The following is a 22996-nucleotide window of genomic DNA, read 5'->3' on the forward strand; positions in this document are numbered from 1 at the left end:
TCACCATTCTTCGGTCGCTCCCATGGTAGGCAAAGATTTATTTCGGAATTTTAACAATTTTTAATTGATAGCATAAAACTGAAGTAAACTCATGACATACACACACATACACACCACACATACACATACATACACACACACTACACACACACACACATACACACACACTACACACACACCACACATACACATACATACACACACACTACACACACACACATGCACACTACACACACAGACTCACACACACACTCTATACACACACATACACACACACACTACACACACACATGCACACTACACACATCATTCATCTTATTTGAAAATTTTCTCTGCTTGCAAACTAATAATGTGATTTTTTTTTCTGTGTAAAAACAAACTAAATATATTCATTCTTTTTCCCAATTATTTACTAATTGCCTAGTAAGTCAACAGAGTACACTGTATCATGTTTCTTCCATACTCGATAGACAAATAACTGTGACTTCTTCTACGGTCCTCACAAGAAAGACACATGTAATATTTATCTCCATACATTTTTAAAATAAAGATATCGTTAAATTAGGTGCTACTGGGAATGGGAAAAGAAGCCATGGTTTATAGTTTGGAAATCTGAACAATATTTTCTTCCTTTGAGCACATGCTTTTGAATGAAGTTTTGAATTATGAATTTTCTAACCCACTTTGCTCTTAGCACCCATCAGCTTTTATACATTCATTAAAATATCTTCTGCTATCAAGCTATGCGGGTTGTCAATAACTTTCCTTCCCTCCCTCCTGTGCATCAGTGTACAGGGAGAAGGTTCTTCACATGGAATGTGCATGTACATTTCGAATGAATATTTAGTTCTACAACATAAGACTTTCATCCCTGAGACCATGGAAACCACTGTTGTTGATACAACACTTCTCAAGAGTTCTCTGATGCTATTTCTGGGGTTTTCCTTTTCTAAGGAAAAAATAACTTTTTTTTAACATCTCCATGGCTTGCACACATATTCCAGCTTTGTGTCTTCACCAGCAAAAATTGCTGCTGTCAGCTTGGTGTCTTCCTCGTTTTCAAGGCTGACCTTAAACAGAGCTGGAAAACATTCTAAGTTTGCCTCTTTTTTCCCCCAAAACCTATACTATTTCTAATTCACGTTTAGAACAGTATTCTCTTTGCTTCCCAGTAACTTCAAAATGATGCTGTAAGTCTATATGTCTTTGTTTCACCTTAACACGCACACACATTCAAATATTTCATGGACTCCCAAGAAAGACTATAATCAGTTAAACAATGCCATAATGCTATGTTTTACTGCATAGAGTTGCAATTTTTATACTTACTGGAGTAGATCTTTTAAATTTATATTCAAATCTATATACATAATCTTAAAGCAACCTTCCATAAAAATACAAGGTAATGTTTGTAAAATACATTCTTAAACATATTCTTATAACACTGTTGCATTGAGTATTAACCTAAGAGTTCCTTTTTGATTTAGACAGGTTTATTCTTCTAAAAGATAATATTGAATTATTTGTCCATCAAGACATGTTGTTGATGCAGCGCTTCTAAAGGATACTCTGTTGCTATCTTCAAAACATAAACTGCTAAGTTGGTGCTCTATGAGGTAGAATAAAGGTGGAGATGTCACATTATCTGAGACTCTCCAAAGTGTCATTGAGCATGTTGTATGTCAGGTAGACCTTGACAGATGAAGTGCTGGATGGCCCAACATAAAATTCCCTGCCCCAAAGCCAACATTAGGGAACCAAAGCTATGGTTTCCTTGGGAGTATGGGTACAGTTCACAGACAGTTCAAGCCTCTCTCAGAGATTCATGATTCAGCTCATCAGACTTCTTCAATCTTCACAGGCCTACGCTATCATTCTCAACCTCTTTCTTACTGCAGTTTTTAATTCAACAGTTCACAAGTTATACTATAAAAATACGTATGTTTGATGACTTTCCATTCTTAAAAATGAGATTATAGTGGACTAAGTTAGCTCCCAGGCAGTCTTCAAAGTCACCATTTTCTCATATTTTCTCCCTGGCTTGTGCTAACAGTAGGGAAACTAGAGTCTTGTTTTATCTGGTATCACATTTACAGACAGCATAGAGTTGTGCTTAGTTTAGTATAATGAGCTCTCAGAGGATTCCAGAGAAAGGGTTCGACAGGGGGTTTCATTTCTTGAACAAATATAAGAAACCTTGACTGGGTTCATTCTTCAGGGAGCCTACTCATGGTGCAGATTTTCTAACTTCTGTTCATGAGTTAACAAATTGTTAGTGTAGTCTCCTTATTAAGAGTCTTGAGAAAATGATAATGACTGTCTTTAAAAGTGGGAGTTTGATGTTTACCAAAAGACAATGGAGGACCTATCCTTTGCAAATTATACTTTAAAGTTTTTCTTCAATTACATAAGAATGAATAAGAAAGTTTAAGATTAGGGTAGCCCTACCTGTAATCAACACTTTTCGTGGACAATTGTTATGATGGGGAGGGGAATATCCAGTTTATCAAAGAATCAAATTTATAGTCCTCTCTATCCTAGAGATTGCTGGTATGCCTAATTAATCCATCCAAGAAGTCGGGTGGGCTCTCATTACTTCAACATGTCTTCTGTTTAAAGCATGCATAATTTTTTTAAAGATTTATTCATTTATTATATATAAGTACACTGTAGCTGTCTTCAGATACACCAGAAGAGGGAATCGGATCTCTTTACAGATGGTTGTGAGCCACCATGTGGTTGCTGGGAATTGAACTCATGACCTCTGGAAGAGCAGTCAGGTGCTCTTAACCACTGAGCCATCTCTCCAGCCCAAAGCATGCATAATTTAATCCTGTCTGAATGGTGTATGTGGAAGGGAATTGATATAGAATAGCAAGAAAGCTCTGAAGTGAACTGAGCTATGTAATTTGGACATAAGCATTCTCCACATCACCTTTAAAGGAACATGAAACGTAGTTGGTGGTGGGAAAATTGTTTTTTGTACACATTTGAAGATTATGAGACAGCATCTGCCACCTTCTTCGTCTTGATGAAAACATACTCACAGGGAAAAGGATCGTTTGCCTGTGAAGTCAAACACTGTTGAAACATTTGCTGAAATCATCTCTTTAATTTGGACAACATTTGGCAATATAGTGTAGTCCGAGGCTCGTTCGCCAGTGTTTTGAGCCTCCGGAGTTAACTGAGCACAGCTAGGTCTAATATGGTAATGAGCTCTTTGTTGAGACCTGGGCATATGCATTTCTCATGCTCTACGTGTTCAGCTCTGGCGACAGGAGATAAGAAGTGCTATTGTGATGGCATTAAAGGTCTCCCATTGACATAGCTAAACACCATGAGCCGGAACAGTCTCATTTCATCGTGTCCTAGATGTTTCTAGATATCTCCTAGATCAAAGGCACCAAGCCCATAAAGGTCCAGGTGAATAATAAGGGTGTGTGATATTAACCAAGTCTTCCACATAAAAGTTAGTCATTAATTTTCAAATGCTTTAATGTTCTTTGAATTAGTCTACGGCAGTTTGTATGCAAATGTCATATGTATGACAAGCACAACGAAATAAATAATAGCAGAAAGTAGGAGGAACTCATACCACCACGATATACTATGTTTAAATTTCTTTTTTAAATTTTTATTTATTTATCGTTTTAGGTCTTTATGTGTATTTTGCATGCATGTATATCTTTACATGACAGGTATGGCAGATGCCCCTGGAGGCCAAAGTACAACTGCACATTCCTTGTGGCTGGACTCACAGATAGTAGCTGACTGTCAAGTGGGTGCTGGGAATTGAACCTGTGTCCTCTAACCACTGTGCCACCTTTCGACCCTTAATGTACTGTTATTTTATAAATATTAGATTTTTAGACTTGAAATTGTCCCTACCTCTAAATGACTGTTTAATCTGTGTTTTAGCATGCACATGTATGCATGTAGAAATGACGATCTTTTTAGAAAGTGTTGCTGTTGCCTGAGATGGTCTTGCTTTTTTTTGTTGGTCTCTAAACAGTCCTCTCCATTTGGACAACCCTGTCGACATAAGATCTTTATTCCTGTGTTTGTTTCTTACATCAGTGTTTACTTCATCTTGGCTACACTATAGTCAAATATTTATTTACCTTGGTCATATTAGAGCAAGCTCCAGCTACGAGGCAGGGGTTTTGATTGCTCTGACGAAAGAATGGAGACATCATTTGAGGAGGTACAGTGCAGATGAGATGGCACAGGCCAGAGCTAAGGGTTCTGTAGAGAAAACCTAGTTGGCATCCCTACAGTGCTGAGGGGTGGGGTGGGGAAGATCAAGGAGAAATGCAAGGCAGTGGCGCAGGGTGTGGACTTGGGGGAAAGGAGGAGCTGGAGAAGCAACCAGTAGGATTGGCTTCATTCCCCAGTAGAAACTGATTCAGATTATAGTGTATACTCCCAAGTCACTCCTACACTATGAAAATTTTTTAGAATAGCATGTGATTATATAGGCAGTTAGGGTACTTTTTCATAGATATATTAATAAAATCTACCATTCTCAACATTATTTCTCTGGATGAATCCTTTGATAGAGAATTAATTTCTAAAAAAAAATAAATCTGCTGAGTAGAGAATCAGAGACCAAATATAATGTATATTTGTTCTCTGTGTGTATACATATGTATATGTAAACATATAGCTCAGAGAAAAAATATATATGAGAATACCAATATGCAAAGCTAATTGTTTAATGGATCATTTTTCTTTCTGCGGCCAAGTATTCCCAAGGATTAGCCCAGTGCTCAAGACACACAAATATTTCTTAACCAATAAATATTTGCTAGGTGATCAACTAACAGTAAATAATATTGACTTGGGGCTTATGGATGTCAGACACACTTCAAAATACTTTATAAATATTGTGTCATTTAATAGCAATGCCTATTACTCCACTTTTATGAAAACGTAATCTGGAACTCAAGAGATTAAACAACTCAAATAACTCATTTAATGCTACCTGGATACTAGGCGGCAAATTTGATTTGAGAGATCTATATCCAAAGACAGACTTCTTAACTGTGTGTTATGCAAAAATACAAGGTCCCACCATGGAGAATACACAGGAATGAATAGCTGAACATTGCACACTTGAAAAGAAAAATTAGACTTCTATAACTCAATAACAAAGCTGGTCGGTCCAATTACAGGCGTTCTGGGTACTGTCCATCTTTGTAACCAATGTATTGTTGAAATAGCAAAGAATTCTGGCTTGTCTCTTCCTTGAACTTGGATGGCATGCTCTATCAAAATTTCCAACATTATTTTTAAACGTACCACATCTACATGATAAAAAGAAATTTAAGATGACGACGACTTCAGCAAAGAATGATAAGTGAAAGACCAGATGCTACATATTTTCAACTGCAAAAATATCACTAGAAGCCAGCTGTAGCTTCTAAAATTTCATGATGTCATCATATGGCTTCAGGATCTGTTTAGTTGCTTCATAATTGTATTAGCTTATCTCAGCTTCCAGTCATGCACTGAGCCTTAATTGCATAGGTTTGTTTTTATATTGTTAGAATTAGAGGTCTCATGTTTCATGGAAGAAGCCTCTTACAGGATGGTGTACAAAACCTTGTCACCCTGAACAGTCCTTAGTGACCCATTGCAAACTGATGTCACTGTAGACATCGTCCAGAAAGGTCCTTGCTTCCTGGCATTGAGTTATCACACTAGTGACTCAGAGCTTTTGGTCTTGTTCAACTTCTCCCAGGAGTTCAAATCTTGGATTGTGACTTCAAAGTATGATGGGCATAGGGGGCTGCTGTCCAGCCAGTTGCAAAGTCACAGCAACATTTTGCAATGTTTTCCGGGCAGACATTATACTCCCGGGTTCAAAGAGATTTCAATTATATTAGAGTCGAAAATATGTTACTGTTTCCAAACATCTGCTCCGAGATCCACTGTCACTGTCACTTCTTTTTGTTCCAAACACCCTTTATTCACCTGCTTTGTCTTCAGTCTCTGTTCTATGTTCTTTCACGTGTCAAGATTTTCCCATGGGTCAGTGTTCAATAGGCCAATTTCATATACTTTCCTGGTGATGTCAAAGGTAAAGGAAAGGTCTGCGACCTTTAAAGGCAGTTAAGTAAAACCACCCGCAATCATTGCCTAGCAGAAGAGGATTGCCCTCAGTTAGAGGAGCTAGGCTGAGTCTTCCAAGGGAAGTAGTGCGAAGTTACTTGAGTAAGACATCATAATAGCCCATGTCTTTTACTAAACACTATATTTCTTGTGGTCGCTTCTGTGTGATACACACATATATCGTATATAGTGTACATATGTACATACACAGATAGATAGAGAGATGATAGATAGATAGATAGATAGATAGATAGATAGATAGATAGATAGATAGATAGATAGATAGTAGGATTCTCCTTCATACAGTGGAAGCATAGTTTACATTGGCTTTAAAAAGGAAAAAGATTTCATTGATTCCCTTATGTATCTAAAGATGGCAGGAGTACAGTAGGATGGGTTCAGGTTAGGCTGGGTTAGGTAATAACTCAGGAAACCAAACAACAAACACAAAACAAAAACTCGGAGTACATTTTATGATGATAGACCGTTCCTGAGCAGGGGCCTACCTTAGAATGTTGTTGATTTACCGAGTGTCATTCTACAGAATAAACCTTATTTCGCTCTCCCCAGCAGCAGTTAATTGCAAATAGCTTCTTTACTACAGATGTGACTTTGTGCCTACTATATAGACCTTGCTCTATGCCAGGATTTTGCCTGGCTTGAACTTGTGCAGGGCTTGCGTTTTGCTGTCACAGTCTGTGAATTCGTGTGTGCATTGGTCCTGTTGTGTTTGAAAAGTACATTACCTCTGGCTCTTATAATCTCTCTGCCTCAACTTCTGCATGGATTCCTAGGCCGTGAGGGAAGGGGTATGATAAACACACATCCTATTTAGGGCCGAATACTCCAAATTCCTTTCTTCTTTGTCATTGTTCAGCTGTGGAACTCTATGCCCATTACTACACTCTACTCTACACTCTATACTACACTCTATACTACACTCTATACTACACTCTACACTACACTCTATACTACACTCTGTACTACACTCTGTACTACACTCTATACTACACTCTACACTACACTCTACACTACACTCTACACTACACTCTATACTACACTCTACACTACACTCTATACTACACTCTATACTACACTCTATACTACACTCTGTACTACACTCTATACTACACTCTACACTACACTCTACACTACACTCTATACTGCACTCTATACTACACTCTATACTACACTCTACACTACACTCTACACTACACTCTATACTACACTCTATACTACACTCTATACTGCACTCTTTACTTGTCGCGCGCCTAACATCTCGCCAGCAAGAACGACGCGCAGACACCAGGATCCTTCTGCAGCGAAGCGTTTATTGCATCTTAAAGAGGAAGAGACCCGGGGCCCAGAAAGGCGCTGCTTATAAACCCCTAGCACGGCGCGTCCACACCTGATTGGTCGCTTACCCATGATCTCACTGGCACGCCCCGGGGTGGGCAAAGACTTGGCGCGAACACACTCTTCCACATGCGCACACAGCTAGTTTCCTGAAAGGAAGTCAGGCTGGCGCAGCGGAAGCCAGCGCCATCTTGTAATGGCGAATGTTATCGCGGCTTTCCACGTGGGGCACAGCGGAAGCCGGCGCCATCTTGTAATGGCGAATGCTATCACGGCTTTCCACATTTACTATACTCTGTAAGACGTTTCTCTGATGAACAATGAGTAAGCGCTGATCTCTGTGAAGAGAAATGTGTCATTCGCGGTTTTGCTCCTGAGTTTATTTCGCAGAATAGTATTGAAGGCTTTTCCCCTCAGTCCATGTCCTATCTTGTATCGTATTCTCAGCCTCATTTGCAGGCTCAGCTCCATGTCACTCAGCGTGCTTTATATTAAATAAATAAATATGCAAAGAAACAGGTAAATTTAAGAAGTGAGAAATAAGGAAGTGGTTGGTTACTCCTGCAGCACTTGTGCAGTTACTGCACTGGTGGGCAAATTTTGCAGGCAGGTTATAAAGCTCATGAAGTTCTTAGCTGGGTACGACTTGATTACTTTTCTCCTCCAGGAACATGCATAGTCCCTTCCAGCCCTAGAAATGCTTGTCAGTTGAGGGAAGGCTTCTAGGCAAGCACCAGATGAAGTTCTCTGTGCTCAATAGCTTAATTTATGGGGTTCAGCAGCAGGATTTTCCCATCAGGTTATGAAGAGGAACCAATAGAATTGGTAAGAGTCGGCAATGTGCAGAAGGCGATCTACAGGACTCTTTTGGCTAAGGACTCAGAAAGATGTGAGCTATTCTTAGTACTGGAGATTTTATGTGGTGACAGAACAAGTAGTTAGGGCATCGTCTACACCACTGCACAGTAACGCCATTTAAATTCTGTTAACGTTTGTAGATATTTTAAGAAGCTTTTACGATACTAAGTTTCCATGCGGATTTTTCCACAGGTCCTGTGTATCTCCCCCAATTTCCATCCTCTCCCCTGCTCTCCCCTCCAGCATCCTCACCACTTCATCCTTCTGTTCTAATTTCCACACACCCCTTTATAATGTTGTATTCTATTTTTCCTTCTTTGGAAGATCCCTTCCTTCCCATTAATCTCTTACTATCTTCCTAACCTCTAGGCATATTCTGAACGAAACACACATATCTGAAGCTTAAAAGCTAATAAGAGAAAACATGTAGTGCTTGTAGTCTGCTGTCATTTGTTTTATTGATCTTGGTCATTCTGGCTAGGGTTAGATGACATCTCAGAACAGTGTTACTTTGCAGTTCTCTGATGGCTGAGTGTATTGAACATTAGCTTCCTTTTTCGTGTTCCTGGCTATTTGAGCTTCAGCTCTTAAGATCTCTCTCTCTTTTTTTCATTTCTATTTCCTATTTTAAAACTGGGGTTATTTGTTTTCTAAATGTTCAGTCTTTTTGTTTGTTTGTTTTCTGTTTCTTGTTCTTTGTAGAGTCTAGCGACTAACTCTCTGTCAGATGTAAAATGGGTAAAATTTTTCCCACTCTGTAGGCTGCCTGTCTGCTTAACTGGTGGTGTCCTTTCCTGTAGAGAAGCTTTTCAGCTTCGTGAGATCCCATGTATTAGCCGTTGGCTTTAATGCCTATGTTATCAGTGTGCTGTCAGGAAAATATTTTTTGTGCTAATGAGTTCAAGTGCATTCCTGAAGTATTTAAGCTAAAAACAGAAGTCAAAATAGGACAAACAGATTTCAGTCACCTACTAAACAATACCTGTCCAGTAATGTACCATCTCTGTTGACTGGTCTCTTCCTTCGCTCTCCGGACATGGTCTCTGTTTGTTTACATTTCTTTTATTAGGTGCATGAAGCAATTGGTCTCGTTTTTCTGTGCTGCTGATTTTAGCATCCATACTTCTATCTGGATGCCAATATTCATTCTTTGGCCCTGTTAGTATCCTTTAACTTTGTGCCACTTAAGCATTATTAATTTCTGATGTTTTATTTCACTGGATCCCGGATCATGAATGTCTTTTGCCGCTGCATTGTTTCTCCATTTTTTTTTAATTTGGAGATTCATGTTAGAAAGTTGAGTGAGTGGCTAGTAAATGTCCAATTAGCCCTTTATGCAGATAACAATTTGGGGAGTAACAAATGGGAACAGGCAGCAATTAAAATTCATTCATGTAAAGAAATGCAAATGGAAATAAAATGGTAAGCTTATTGAAAGAATTCATCTTAATCACTGCCCTCTCTCAAGAAAAATCCTTTCACACATGTAAGGAAGTAAATAAATGTATTTGGGTGTGGCCTCAACTCCATGCCTATTGGAGCCGGTCAGGAATAGGAAGACGATTAGAAGGCAGATGGCAGGGGAGTTAGGATATGAGTCAAATAGTCTAGATGATGCACACACTTGGTAGTGGGTGGTGAATAATTGATCTGTTGGCATATACAGTTCACAGAGCGCAGGGAAACACAGAACAGAGTTCTACTGTTACGTGTGGTCTCAGATTCCCATCCACCATCCACCAATGACTGCTATATTCACTTCTTAACGATAAGAAAATCCGGGGTTGGGGATTTAGCTCAGTGGTAGAGCGCTTGCCTAGGAAGCGCAAGGCCCTGGGTGTGGTCCCCAGCTCCGAAAAAAAAAAGAACCAAAAAAAAAAAGGATAAGAAAACCCACATTTTGGAGATGGCGTGTTCTAAGATTAGTCTGGAAGCCTTTGGATAGATCTATATGTACCTATCTGGTTCACTCAATTAAAAAAAAATCCACTGAAGAAACAGAATAGGTTCTAAAATCGGTTCTTTGCTTATTTTTATTATCAATATAAATAATCAGTTTATTTACCTGTACCCTATAAGGGGAAGCAGATAGGGAAGTCACTAGAGTACACACAACCCATATATTCATTTAAGCAAATGAGACATATGGACTCACAAGGAAAATACAATTTATGATGCTCATCCTCTAGACAAGGTACATAGGGAAATAAATTTCTCCCTCTCCCACAACTACCCAGCTCTCTTCAGGAAATCTCTTCCTGAGAGTGTCTTCTACCATAATTTAAGCATTGTAAATTATATATGCATATAGAAACACAAATGGATGATTGTACATATGTTTAAAAACAGTATATACATTATGTCTAATTAGTAATCTATACCAACTATTTCTAGAGGTTGAGGTAGTAAGAAGATATTATCTCGGTTCAGCTTTCTAACAACTGTTAGAAATTTAGAAAAATGGTATTAAAATTGTTAGGGTAGTAGTCGTGAAATCATTTAAACAGAACATCATCATAACCAATAAACACAGGGAAAGAAATACTAATTAGAACATGAGGAAAATCAGGTCCACCTACAATAATGTAAATACCTAAAATAATGTAAAATAACCGTAAACAATTAACCAAAACAGTTCAGTCGAAGACGAAATTTTAACGTCCATAGTCAATTGTGGAGGCCGCAAGCCTAAGCACAAGTTCTGGTTTCAAACATGTCTGAGAGATAGCAATAGACGACAGGGCCAAGTTGCTCCCAGATTCTGATGCAGAAAAATATAGAATGATAATTGTCTTAAGGCACAATGAGTATAGTGATTTCTTACACACTGACACATAACTAATACCCTTCAAAGTACTTTTCTACTACATTCCTACCCCACACCCTATCCCCATTTTTAACTGTCTTATTTGAAAAACATTTCTGGATAAGTTGTTAGGACTGGCCCTGAACTATTCCAGAGAACTGAAGCAGTCCATCAGCTGGCAATCTTCCTGTCTCAGTTTCTAAAGACCATAGGTTAGACTAGGCTGGCATAGGACCTCGTTTTTATAATCATGGTACATTTTGAACTTTTTCATTGAATATTCTGATACTTATTTAATGTCTATTTTCTCATATTGTAAATCAATATGTGGAAAGGAAGAATCTTATATTTTTGATTCTCAGAAGACCTGTAGCATTTAAGACAGTTTGAAATTTAACAAAAAAACAAAACAAACAAACAAAAAACAAACAGGTTGACACAGCATGTGCTCCTGATGAACATATCAGGATGAAAAGCAAACGGACATAAACTCACTGTTATCTTATGACTTTATACCTTATGGCTTAACTATGCAAAGTCTTTGAAACAATTATTTCACGGTTGGGAACTATTCCCAGAATGTAGAAATTCAACTCAAATAATTTTATTGTAGTGATGTTTGTAGCAGCAAAATAGTGTAAACACTGGCATCTAACAAGAATGTACAAAACAAGTATGTATTCCATTTATGTACTAGACATTATGTCAAATAAGTCTATCAGTATCGAACATATTTACTGTACACTGCTGGATGATGTAAAAACTACCAAGGCATATATGATGAGAGTTCATGTTTTCAGAATAGTTTTTGTGTTGCAATAAATCACTGAGAAACAAACTTTCCATATGCTTGTGTGTGTGTATGTTATATGCAATATGTGTATCAATAAACCTAGAGTAAGTCTAAAAGGATATGTCACTTAAATTCTTACAGCGACCATCTATTAGAGAAAAAGTGGGGTTTTTTGCTTTTGGTTTCTTTCCCTCATTTTTCTACAATGAGAATGAACCTAAGGCTTGAAATGTCAAAGGGAAAGCTGCCAAATGATAAGGGTTACAGATACCAAAGCGAGAAAATGGAACCAGAGAGACAAAGAGCAGGGTAATAGATCAGGGATTGGGCAGCAATCCAGGCCATGCCTACAATAAGGAGCTATTGTTCACGGTTCTGCTGGGATATTCTGCCACTTTCCTAAGATAATAGGGACCCTGTAAAGGATGGCAAAGACTCAGGCTGTAGCTTGGGGAGGCACTGATTCAGGCATTTATACGCTGTCCAAAATGAATTACCTCCAACAGCTGCAATGTAGTCTGCCGTGCCAGAAGGTTCCCAGGTCTGAGGAGTGCTAATACACATATCTGTTTTCCTGAGACGTGGGTATTATATGATCTTATGAACTGGTTGTCTGCTTTGTGATGACTATGCAGGAATGAGGCCCTAGGTGAGTAGACACCGTTAAGAGAACACAGATCGTATCATCTACCTACAGTGGTCTGGTTCCACCATCTGTCCTTAGCAACAATGTTTGGGTGTCTTGTCTTCACTTGTCTGGAGACTTGACTGAAAATTGGCATCAAGGGTCAGAAATTCCTGTGCCATAAGCAGTGTTGATTTCTTTACAGTGATGCTCTTATAAAACCATTTTCAATGTTGGTAAGGAGCTAGGTGGTGTCAGTATATCTGTCAGAGTTTTTGATGAATACATTACTGATGGATCATCCATGGACTGGACTACTGACTTAAGAACCATTTGGTGTGGTCATAGTGTAAAAATGGGGCATAAACCATGACTTCTTTTTTTCTATAAAATCAACTGAATTGTACAACATTCTCAGCTATTACCCACCCCCAAGCCCCGTGTGGTTACAAATATTGTGTCATTCTAGGACTTTACCTCCAAACTTGTTCATACGTGTTATTGGGTAACAGACCCACTGTATGCAAATTACCTTCACAGCAGTCCTAAACAACTTATGAAAGAGCTCAGTTATATATATCAAGAAGACATCCACATTTATATTTCTGTTTCGACTAGAGACCTTAGCACCAGCTGTTGGACAGTTAATGTAATTCACCCACATATAAAGTTGGAAAAAGCCATCCATTTGCGTCTTCTCAGATCAAGGTTCAACTTCCAAAGACTGAAGATTACAATGGAGCAATGGCTCCAAACCACATGAAGCTGGTTTCCATCCTTGAGACACGATCCTGATTCAGAATCTCATCCATGACATGGGGAACATGGGAAATAGATTTGTGCACTTTTCAAAAGGGATGCTTTGGGACCTAATGATTTTTCAAAGATGCCTGCCTTTATGGGACTTTGAATACATGGATAGTTCATGTGCCTTCTAGGCAGAGACTTGTGCAGTAGGAAATGCACCTTTACTCACTGGTCCCGAATCACAGCTTAATCACTAGGCGAATCACTAGGCAAGTTTCCAACTAGAGACCCTATATCATTGCCTGATACCCTCATAACGGATTAAGTTGGGATTTCTCACTTGTTATAGTAAACCACTCTTTAACAAAAGTAACTTTTGATGATTCTCAATTTGTTATGGTTCAGAATTGGATGAGGCTTCCTTCTACATTTAATTCTACGCAGTACAGAGTATTTTCTGCATGATGAAACATTAAACAGGGCCAGACTTCTTCCTTTCTCTGAGGCTGGATAACCCTTGGATTACATATGTGTAGACAGAGTGTCCTGGTTTGACCAATTCTCTTCTAGGCATGGACTTCAGTGACCAACTTTCAAATTGTGTCCTCTGGTGCCACAACCCAAAGGTAAAAGACACAAAGATAAGCTAAAACTTTTTGCTAAGACAATAGGAAAAAGAGGTCAGGGCAGGTCACCAAAGTTCACTGGGTCATACGCATAATAGGTAATGACTCTCAAATAGTATTGACAGATGTATTTAACCAAATTGTATGAATTGTTTATGTCAACAGGCACTGCTAGGTAAATTAGTTCATGGGAACATGGCCATTTGTGTAAATCATGTGTAAGAACTAAAGATTAGGTAGGTCAACAGGCTTCTTGAATTATTTATTTTAATTTAGGCACAAACTAAAAGCAAAGAAACACTGATAAATACAAGTGTTTCTTTTTGTAAACATGTGATTTTTCTTCAGAAAGCACAAAATTACCTTACTTATAGAGACGTGATAAGTTAAAGATCATTCTGCAAACACGTTCATGCATCAGAATTAGACCTGAAGCTAAATCCTCAAATACCTGATACTGAATCTTTTACCTGACTAGATTATTGACTCTGGTAGAGCTTAAATTTATCTTATTGATCTCCTAAGATAAAAAGAGATGAAATTTCCTGGAAAAGGATGGCTATTTCTTTATTATCAATATTTTTAATTTGACATATGTCAAGTCAAATCCCCATTTGTTTTTAGTCATCCAGTTATTAAAATCTGTTGTTTTTTGCTATCATTTCAGAACACAAAGCCATTGATCTTTCTGGAAAACGTACAATAAAGCACGCTTGGATCACCCTTCCCTATGACCCAACTTTATTCACTGTGTGGGAAAGAACTTCTATAGAAAAGATCCATGTCGTTATCAAGAAAAATGGTACTTCAAAGCTATTGATTGCCAAAAAAACTATTACTGTGAAAAAAAGAAATCTTCAACTACTGCTAAAATAATTGACTGGACATATGTTATGTGTGACCCAATGGCAAAAAAATGTCATTTAATCAACAAAATAGATCCTTCACATAAAACTTGGCCTCCCATAATGACATACAATAATCACCAATTTTATGGTGGACTCCAATATTAAAAAGTCCTTCTAGAGGAATTGGATTGTAAGTGGCCTCTTACACACACACACACACACACACACACACACACACACACACACATATATATATATGTATATATATATATATATATATATATATATATATATATCATCACGGTCACCTGCTGCCCAAATTAAATTGTCTTGGTCAGTTGTAGTGTTGAGTGAATAGCTTGACCGCCCTTAGGTTAGGGAAGCTCTCAGAGAGGCATCTGCTCCCCTAGGCCAGGTTGGCTTCCTATATTGCAACATGTGCTTGGTATTGCATTCCCAGGACTTAGTATGCAAAGTCAGGAGAAAGGCAGGATGAGCATACAGAATTCCCTGACAGAATTCTGTTTTGTTTGTATATTTGATTGATTGATCTTTTGTTGGAAGAAAAAGTAATTGGTATTTAGGGCTCTTCAGTCACAGTGTGAGCAGGCTACTGTTTCTCTTTCATTTCCTTATTTACAGGAAGAGGGATGGAATTGCACAATGTGCAGTCCCTTTCTTTCCCATAAGACACTATGATTTTATCAATGCACTCCACTGCCTGAGACCATGCTAGCAATAACCTCATGTTTGCATATCATCTCGCAGGGAATTTTCCTTCCCACTGGACAGGAGATCACTTCTATGTTTTCGAGCCCGAATTTTATTTGAGAAATAATGTTCCATTCAGCTGTAGCTAATTCACTTTCACATCAAACTAAAAATGTGTTAACAAATTATTATGGCAGCAATAAAGTATAAGAATGGAAAACAACGGACTCTCCCCTAATTACGGGGCACTTTCTCAGGGTCTGAGGGTTCCTGACTCAGCCTGCTGGTTGACAGTGAGAGACCCTAGACACTCAGTGGTGATAGGCAGTCTACAGTTTCTCAGAACTGAAGCAATGCAGCACAAACCATGAAGTCTTTCCAAGTGAGAACTCTAAGTATGTGATATCTGTCCGCAGCCTTCTAAATAAACAGGAAAGAATTAGAGAAATTTCAAAGCTGAAAACTCAGGACTTGTCAAAAGCATTTCTGAATGTATTATTAGTGTCTATGTATCTCTGTTTTCTTATTATCTTCATCCTGAAATTGACTGTGTGTGTACAGATGGCCACTGGATCAGTGACTTTTGACAGAATCTATTCTTGCCATCTTAATCATTTAGCCGGTTCCAGTCAATCACACTGGGAACACACTCCGTTTGATTCAGTGAAAAGACCACTGGAATTTTGAAATTAGCTACTTTGCATATTCATGGAGCTTCCTCCTATCAACTTAGGGCAAAGGTTGACTCTTCAGCCACTCATTTAAATGTACCAAATATTTTCTGACATTTATGACTATGGTTGGTGAGATGGTTTCTTTTCAAATTGCCAAAGGACTGTCAGATTGTCTTTATAGTTGAATCAAATTACAACATTCAATGTAGTTGTGACTTCATTTATTTTACACACACACACACACACACACACACACACTTAAAGCTAAGGCAATCTATCCAACCTCATAAAATGTAGAATTAAGGGAAAACAAAGTTTAATTATAACTCTGTTGTTCAAATAATTATTAACATTTTAGTTCATTTTTAATCTCAACATTTACATAAGATATATACACACAAAATACATACAAATGGCTCCAGTCTACATAACTTATTTATCACTATGTATGCATGTCAATACATATGTACATCCATATATATCATATTATATATGCAGTTTATTATTTTTTTCTTATACTTTTGACAATATTTTATTAGTTTTTTTCTAAGTCTTCTGACCTTGGTGTAGAATGGGCTATCAGTCTATACTATCAACGGTTAAGGACTTTCCTGATATTATTGGGGTGCCATACATTTGTGCTTTGGGGTTTAATTGAATGAAGTCTATCAATTTAAGAGTGTATGTTTCTTACAAAAAAAAAAAACCTGCCTTCGATGATGTTTCTCACAGCATTGATTTTTAATAGGAGAATTTGGAAAACATGAATGTGCAGCATAAGAAAAGAAACAGATTTTGAGAAGATTCCTACTACGGAGCTTCATACACAGTCATGTGAGAGGAAGTAGATTGGCACGTGACAGTACAGACAGACGTAAAAACCACATTTAGTGCTGAAAGCAAACGACAGGGGTACGCCAAGCACAGTGATCGCAGCCACGTATAGTCTACCAGCAACCAAGGGTGATCACTGTTGTTCTACATGGTGAAAGTCACCTTACAAATCTAAAATGGGCTTCTTTTATAAATCGTCCTGTCAAATGTCAGGTAGAATAAACCCACATATAGGTTAGATTATAGGTGGAGCAACTGAGGTTTCTTGGTTGCTAGGGATAGGGTATAGAGAAGCACATTGAGTGACCATAGGAAATTTCCCCTAGAGGAAAGGGAGATTTTCCTGAGATTGAAGAGGTCCTACAAAACCTATCCCTAAATCTGTAACTTCTAAGAAACATGACCCCAAAACTCTACTGAAACACAGTAGTGTTCTCCGTAATACAAAGAACTTACTAGAAGGATATTAAATTTCTACAATAGTGAAGTAGACAAATTATTGTCATTATATCCATACGATGCAATATTCTAAAATCATTAAAAATAGAATACTTTGCAGACATTAACCATTATGCTATTGAAACATGTGTGTGCATGAGGAAAACATTCACGATATATTTTGTTCAAGGAACAGAACAGGATATTATATAGAAACATAATACTGTGAATTTATGAAATATGCATGTGAGTTTATATATACAAATGACAGAGAAAATATTTTTTAAATGTTACTACCTTTGATTTTATTTGTTCTTCACGCAGTTCTATTTTGGAAATATCCTGCTATAAACATGTTTTAATTCCCATAATAAAAAATAAAATATAGGGAAAAACTGGGTGCTAAAATTGAGAACAGGCGCCCATTCGCTTTTATAGCAGGCATTTGGTGTAGACAGAGAACTCCATAGGAAGGTGAAGGTTGGAAACTGACTTCCTTCAGACTTGACTTTTTGTTTGTTCCCATTCAAAATTTGCCTTCTACGAGTGTGATGACAAGCACTCTAACTGGCGAATGAGTGTACTGGGTTAATATTCAGCATGTGATGGTCTGTAAACTCTGTGTCTGCCCACCTTTTGGTTTAAGAATTTTCTGCTTCCACTCCATGCACGGCGACCCACTGAGCTGGGTCTTTTGTGTGAATCCCATCCATCTGCTCCTCTTTCTGCAAACCCTCCTCCTGACTCTGGTAAAAAAAAAAAAAACATTGCTCACCATTTTACAGCACTTAACACATGGTAAAGCAACCTTTTGCTCCAGTGCCCGCGCCCGCCCTCGACCCCACCCCCATGATTTGTGTACCTCTCAAGGCCATCTATGGGTTGTTTTACTTTATCCTATTAATGTCCAGCACACGATCTGAAACACTGTCAATGAACATTGTTCAGTGGATAGCTGGAGTCTACCATGAAAGGAAAGCACTATTAACTAGGAACTCTTCATATATGCAAAGCTCTTATCATTATCTTGTGTTAGCAAATCAATGTTACATAGGAATTGAATAAAAGATCAATGGACAACTTACATATCATTTATATTATTATTATTATTATGATTATTATTATTAAATTATTGTTATTGTGTAGGTATCATGTGTATAGGTACGTGCAGATGGATGCCCTAAACCCATATGATAGTTGAGGACAATTTTATAAGTAGATTCTTTTTCCTCTCACCTGAACGTGGACACTAGGGATGACGTAAGGTTGTCAAGTTTGCACTGCAAGAACTCTTACTTTCAGAACCATCTCACCGTAAATCTGAACATTTGTCTAAATAAACTGGAGGTTTTAGAACGAACAAAATTTCTTGCCTAAACCACAAGGAAAACTTAAAACATTGAAAGAGAAACTCCCTGGACTTCAGCAAAGTAAGTTACGATGTGAAATACTTAGAAAAGAAATAGAGCAATGTCAACCAGCGCTTACTGAGAAATGCTTAGCTGGTTCCACCATTACGACCTCGAGATAGTTAAGTATCTTCTAGGAGCAGAGGCGCAAATTACAGCCGGCTTTGGAGTGGGGTCACCAGTGTCAGTTTCTGGTTATGAAAACTCATATAACATGGGGTTGCTCTCACATCTCCACTAAGCAGAAAATGCTGCAGTGGCCAGCACACCGTCTAGAAGTTCAAGTCAAGCCAACTCCATGGAAGGCTTTGTCCCATTTGAAGTCCTATATTTTTTTAAGTGATTTGGAAAGTTGGAAGTGAACCAGGGAAGAGCAACAAAAATAATTAGTGTTGGCAAGTGGACCTGTGGGGAACAAAAGTGAAAAGAACTTGGAATTACTTGAGCTGGAGAAGAAATTGCCTGCAGGGTGACCTCATAATCATTTCCGACTGATGAAGTGGTCTCCTAAGGATAATAGGTGCTGGGGAATGAGAATGACAATTAATTCTTTTCTTCCCCACTTCCGGTTTCCAAATTCCAGAACGGAACAGAATGGATCGGAGCAATCAAGGATAGAAGTAACCTTAGGACTTTTAAAAACATTGTTCTGTTTGTTTCTTTCCTTTTCTTACTTTATTTTATTCTTATCAAAGGGTGTAAACTGACCCTGAGCACAAAGTAAGGTCACCATTACATTACCCTTGGATCTCACTCAACATAGTGCCCGTAGGTGAGGCAGCCACAGGCCCAGGGAAGATTTTCAGTCCTCCTTACCTACGTACAATTCAAGGGATAGAAAAGCAAGCAAGTAGGTGGGGGCAAGACCCGATCTTGTTGCTATGTCATCCTGGAGTGGGTTGGGAATGGGGTCAGGGTAGGGAGGGGTGGCGTGGGGTGGGGTAGGAGTGGGAGTGGGAGTAGAGGTGGGGAAGAACTCAAGGGAAAGTAAAGAGGGAAGAGGCATGAGGTGAGAGAGGAGAGAGAGGAGAGAGAGAGAGAGAGAGAGAGAGAGAGAGAGAGAGAGAGAGAGAGAGAGAGAGATTTTCTAGAAAGGGCATCTCCAGAGCTTGACTGTCTGAAAAAATTACAGGTTGCTGAATAGCAAGCAAACATTTCCCTCCCCACTCAACATCAGGCACCAGGAGACTCCTTTCTCTCAATACGTAAACCAGTTAGTTTGCCAAAAGGAAGATTTCTCTTGAAACAAAGAACAACTCGGAGAGATGACACAGCTCTCTGAAGGGCAGTTTAAATTTTCCCTTGGAGATCACCTAGGACTTGAAGTCATGGAACCGACAAAGCTTGGTGTCTTTCTGCACAGCTGGCCCCACTGGCTGTCAGAATATCACACGAATCAAAAATGGTTCTGTGGTCATATTTCTCTGAGAAACTCTAGCTTAAACCCAGTTAAGCTGGATTTGATGCTGAAGGTTACAGTGCAGACTTTAATATTACAGTACAGATCTCCATGGTTCTTAGAATGTTCCTCACTCTTTCCTCTTCTCGTAGACAAGAAACCCTTGTCGGGGTTTCATGAATACAAACCTTGGTTGGCTTCATTAACCTACAATCTAACATGCTGACACAGAGAGCGATGGACCTTGTGTGCAGGACTTTTCCAGCTCTGTTTCACTGCGAAGCTGGGTACGGTGACTCATCCTACTGCGTGCTAATCATGGCCTTTTACCAAGATGGACCTGCGAGTGACTGGTAAAGCTCCATTAATGGAGGTGAGGCTTTGGGTCCAGGCGACTGTATCTCATTGACAGCCAATATGGTTTCGTATTAACAATGTTTGCTGCCGTGATCCCAGTCCACTTTCAGTGCCTTTTGTCATTGCTCTTCAGTAGCAATATGATTGTTGTTCAGATGGCTAGAGTTAGGTGCTAACTAGCACAGTGTGTGATATCAAAGGCAGTACAGACCATACTTCTTCACTACATCTCTACTTAAGACTGACTCCTGTATGGAGGAGGGACACACAGCTGAGAGCTACAGAAGAAATTCAGGAAAGCTTTTGCATAACAAATCTTGTTACCTCTTTCCTATGCAGTATCACATGACACCATAAAAGGAAGACAAGCCCTGAGAGAGAGAGAGAGAGAGAGAGAGAGAGAGAGAGAGAGAGAGAGAGAGAGAGTATTAGTTATATCAAAGGGGGTCTCTGTTCTTTTCTGTCACTTCAGAGTCTTGTCGCTTTGGAGCTTCTTCTGTTGCTGTTCCTTTTCCAAGCTCTCTGTTCCTCTAGATGATAAAGAGGCCCCTTAAACAACACACCACACTCAGTTCTTGCTTTGCAGGAAGTGGCTGCCCGAGAGAAATTGCTTCCATCGGCAGGGAAACCTGCTGAGGCTGCAGGGCAGTCGTGGAAGCAGGACACTTTGAGCTGCTTTAAGGGTTTTGCAGCTTGGATGGTTAGTCCAGAGTGTGGTAATTAAAGGACCCCTTCAAGGGAAAGAACTGCTTCAAGAGAAGAAAAGAAAACGAGAGAGGAAACAAAAGAAAAGACCCAGGAGTAAATCAGAAGATTTTCCTAACTCCAGCCTAGCGCTGCATGCTGCTTGGAGCTGGGGGTACATACCTGAGAGCCTGGAGAAAACCCAGAGCTTTCTCTTCTCTCTGGTGCCTGACTCCAAGTTTCACCAGCTGCCAGTCGGTCAGTGGATGTGCGTACCACCATTTCCAGGCATGTACTGAGAACGGGAGGGCAGATTATGTTTCTCTCTCTGACGTATTGGCTTTGGCTATACTGTTTGGAATCTGCCATTTACACTGAAGATTTATCAGCCATGTTGTGAGCCCCATCCGGCAGGAACTAGAGGGCAAGACAAGATTCCACTTGAACCAACGTGCTGAAATCCAGGCATCTAAAAACCGAGTTCTAATCAGAGGCATAGGTCAAGTCTAGACACACACTGCTGGGCTCTGGGTCTGTGTTCAGAAGTTTGCCAGAACAAACAGAACTAAATATACACATATTTCTGTCGCCCGTAGGCCCTTGGATCTTAATTCCTCTGCTGAGAAATATAATGCTATCTTTTGCTCAAGGAGACAGACCTATGTCCATATAAAAACTAAACATACAAACTCAGATGCGACTGGTTAGCTGTGACCTGGAATAAATGAAATCTAAGAGAGCTGGGGAATATTTCACATCTGACTTGCATGTGACAGTTCTGAATATCACCACCTCAGGCTGGGAGCAAGCCATAGAAACAGGTATACATACCTAAGTCTAGAACTTTCGGGGAAGAACAAAATTTTGTGGGGCTTTTTTTTGTTTTATTTTGTTTTGTTTTTAATTCTATACCACAACATACAAGTAAGAAAGTAATAAAATATTAAAAAACATCAAATAGTTTCTTTCTTTTCCCAAACTCTTATAATTTATTCAGAATAATTGCCATAGAGCAGTGTTGGCCAAGGTCATAGAGAACATAAACTGTTTTCATCCAAACAAGCTGTTTCAATACAAATAATGAGAGGGCCGTCTATGATAAACACATTGAAAATGGCATTACCTGGGCATGCCCATGGGTTGTTTGAACTCACTGCAAAGCTGGTTCTGGAAGTGAACTTGGGCCCTTGACTTCAGACTCCGACCTGTGTATGCCAAATGTCCTTCCACAGCCTTGTCTGAGGATGGGTTACCTTGCCTGACTCTGTGACAAGGAAGGAGGAGAATGACAAAACAGTTCAAAGGGGGAAAAACACTGTGTCCTTGAGAGCAGCTAAATCATGAACCATTTCCAAAAGAGATTACTGCTGTTCATCCCACGATGGGACCAGCCAGTAGTGGGAAGGAGAAGGCAGAAATTCAGCCATGGGATGCTCATTCTTCGAGAAAAAACTCAGCTGGAATCCCCACTGTACTGCCCCAACTTCTCCAGTCAGTTTTTGCTGGACATGGTGTGGCTGCTTGTGGTTGTTGTTGTCGTTGTTGTTGTTATTGTTGTGCTGTTGTTGTGTTGTTGTTGTTTACTGGAAGCCTCACTGGAGAGGACATTCTTTGTTCTACCCAGAACTCTCTTGGAGACTCTTAGCCAACTGCTCCAAGAGGGCTTCATAGTTGATGTTTGAGTACTCAGTTCAATCATGTTCTGTTATCTGTCAGT

At 39.1% G+C, this 22996-nt stretch overlaps 1 long non-coding RNA gene across 2 annotated transcripts; it reads right to left on the reverse strand.

Annotated features, from left to right (window-relative positions):
• Nucleotides 1-10332: 10332 nt before the first annotated feature.
• LOC120095593 (uncharacterized) lies at nucleotides 10333-22543 on the reverse strand. 2 transcript variants are annotated; one of them, XR_015632933.1, is made up of 3 exons: nucleotides 21463-21576; nucleotides 18064-18176; nucleotides 10333-11089 (listed from the first exon to the last, which is right to left on the reverse strand). It is a non-coding gene; the product is annotated as an uncharacterized LOC120095593 (long non-coding RNA). The 2 variants fall into 2 exon arrangements; XR_015632934.1 differs by lacking the exon at nucleotides 10333-11089 and adding an exon at nucleotides 22403-22543 and having other exon boundaries at nucleotides 16460-18176; nucleotides 21463-21696.
• Nucleotides 22544-22996: the final 453 nt, after the last annotated feature.

Source organism: Rattus norvegicus, chromosome 11 (assembly GCF_021556685.1).
Source record: "Rattus norvegicus strain SHRSP/BbbUtx chromosome 11, alternate assembly SHRSP_T2T, whole genome shotgun sequence".
Lineage (NCBI taxonomy): Eukaryota > Metazoa > Chordata > Mammalia > Rodentia > Muridae > Rattus > Rattus norvegicus.